This window comes from Schistocerca serialis, unplaced genomic scaffold (assembly GCF_023864345.2).
Source record: "Schistocerca serialis cubense isolate TAMUIC-IGC-003099 unplaced genomic scaffold, iqSchSeri2.2 HiC_scaffold_232, whole genome shotgun sequence".
NCBI lineage: Eukaryota > Metazoa > Arthropoda > Insecta > Orthoptera > Acrididae > Schistocerca > Schistocerca serialis.
This window is the reverse complement of record NW_026047798.1, coordinates 22501-25000: the sequence shown is the minus strand read 5'-3', so window position 1 is coordinate 25000 and position 2500 is coordinate 22501. Positions and strand designations below refer to the sequence as shown.

Below are 2500 nucleotides of genomic sequence, written 5' to 3'. Positions count from 1 at the left end.
AGGCAGCAGCGACCTCCTCACGTGTGACCGGCCCCCATAGGCACTCAGGAGCGACAGGCTCCGAGTGCGGGAGAAGGCGGTCACGGATGAAGCCGGCGGTGGAGATCGGCTTCTTCGTGAAGAGGTCCGCCCAGAAGTCCAGCAGACCGGGGATGTCGGGTGGCGGCTGCAGCAGGGTGCCGTCCAGCAAGCCGCGCACGCAACGCGCACGCGACCTACGGAAGGCGTCCTGTGTCCGCGCGTATTCCCAGCGGCGCCGCTTGCGCTTCTGCAGCGGCGGGGCGGCAGGCGGCCGCTTGGATGGTTGGCGCGGCCGCTGTGTCCTGGTGATCGACCTCTCCCCCCTGGACCCGACCGACGCAAGGGCATCCGGGAGCATGCCCAGGATGACATCGGGCGGCGTGCCCCGCCCCAGACCAATGACTCGATCCAGGGCAGAGAAACGCTGGGCGGAAGCAGGTAGCCCCGCCAGATGCTCCCAGATGGCGGCGTCAGTCGGCCCCTCCGGCGGCGGCCCGGTGGTGTCGGCCGCGAAGTCCTCGGCTGCGTCGACGGGCGGCGCAGCGGCCTCGCCCGCGTCAGGCAGCGAGCTCGCTGCTCCACGGCGGGACGCCGGCTCTTCACCCCGACCGATCTCAAGTGCCTCCATGAATTGGCGGACAAGCTGCTTGTGGGCAGCTTGCCGCCGTCGGCACTTGATTGCCTCAAGCGTTCGGTCGGGGAACATCCTGGTAAGTTCTTGATTTACAAAGAAGAACCGGGCGTCCCTCTCGAGGAACAGTTCGGCCTCTGCCTTGGCGAGCGACAGGACTTCTTCCTCCGTCCACCTCGCGCGATGCCTCTCCGTCACGATCTCAGCGTTGGCGGCCGCAGGGTGTTGGCGGCGGCGATGGACCCCGAGACCGTTCTTCGTGGTAAAAGTGCGGTGGCACTCACTGCAAGCAAAGGGAGCTACACAAACTATCGCATTTTCGTTACGGCCGGTTGGCCGGATAGGTGCTGGGGTAGCTGGGGTGGCACCTTCAGCGGAAGGGCCACCATCTCTTGTTTCTTGTCGGCTGCCCCCAACTATAAAGGGATAATGCGAGGGGGGGCTGGTAACCCCCCCAAGCCCCTGGTGCGGTCTTCCACTCTGCGAAAATCAGCGGGCCCACGAGAAGGGGAGAAGACCGCAGGAGAGGAGAGGCTAAGAGGGCTAGGCCCATGTATTGCGCATCACTCTCCCTGTAACTATAACCCAAGGAAGGCACCTCGCAGCAGCAGCACGACTACATCAAGACCGCACTTCGAAAAGCCAAGTCCGGATGCAGCCACACCGCCGCCACTTGGCCACCTTAAGAGAGTCATAGTTACTCCCGCCGTTTACCCGCGCTTGCTTGAATTTCTTCACGTTGACATTCAGAGCACTGGGCAGAAATCACATTGCGTCAACACCCGCTAGGGCCATCGCAATGCTTTGTTTTAATTAGACAGTCGGATTCCCCCAGTCCGTGCCAGTTCTGAGTTGATCGTTGAATGGCGGCCGAAGAGAATCCGCGCACCCGCGCGCCCCCGGAGGAGCACGCTAAGGCGGACGCGGCCTCGCAGCAAGGAAGATCCGTGGGAGGCCAAGGCACGGGACCGAGCTCGGATCCTGCACGCAGGTTGAAGCACCGGGGCGCGAACGCCGCGCAGGCGCGCGCATCCTGCACCGCCGGCCAGCACGAGGCCGACCAACGGCGAGAGCAGACCACGCCCGCGCTAAACGCCCGCACTTACCGGCACCCCTACGGCACTCACCTCGCCCAGGCCCGGCACGTTAGCGCTGACCCACTTCCCGACCAAGCCCGACACGCCCCGATCCTCAGAGCCAATCCTTATCCCGAAGTTACGGATCCAATTTGCCGACTTCCCTTACCTACATTATTCTATCGACTAGAGGCTCTTCACCTTGGAGACCTGCTGCGGATATGGGTACGAACCGGCGCGACACCTCCACGTGGCCCTCTCCCGGATTTTCAAGGTCCGAGGGGAAGATCGGGACACCGCCGCAACTGCGGTGCTCTTCGCGTTCCAAACCCTATCTCCCTGCTAGAGGATTCCAGGGAACTCGAACGCTCATGCAGAAAAGAAAACTCTTCCCCGATCTCCCGACGGCGTCTCCGGGTCCTTTTGGGTTACCCCGACGAGCATCTCTAAAAGAGGGGCCCGACTTGTATCGGTTCCGCTGCCGGGTTCCGGAATAGGAACCGGATTCCCTTTCGCCCAACGGGGGCCAGCACAAAGTGCATCATGCTATGACGGCCCCCATCAACATCGGATTTCTCCTAGGGCTTAGGATCGACTGACTCGTGTGCAACGGCTGTTCACACGAAACCCTTCTCCGCGTCAGCCCTCCAGGGCCTCGCTGGAGTATTTGCTACTACCACCAAGATCTGCACCGACGGCGGCTCCAGGCAGGCTCACGCCCAGACCCTTCTGCGCCCACCGCCGCGACCCTCCTACTCGTCAGGGCTTCGCG

The 2500-nt window shown here is 63.1% G+C and overlaps 1 pseudogene; it reads right to left on the bottom strand.

Moving 5' to 3' along the window:
- Nucleotides 1-2500, bottom strand: part of LOC126444144 (large subunit ribosomal RNA) — a 7955-nt pseudogene that overhangs the window by 3738 nt on the left and 1717 nt on the right.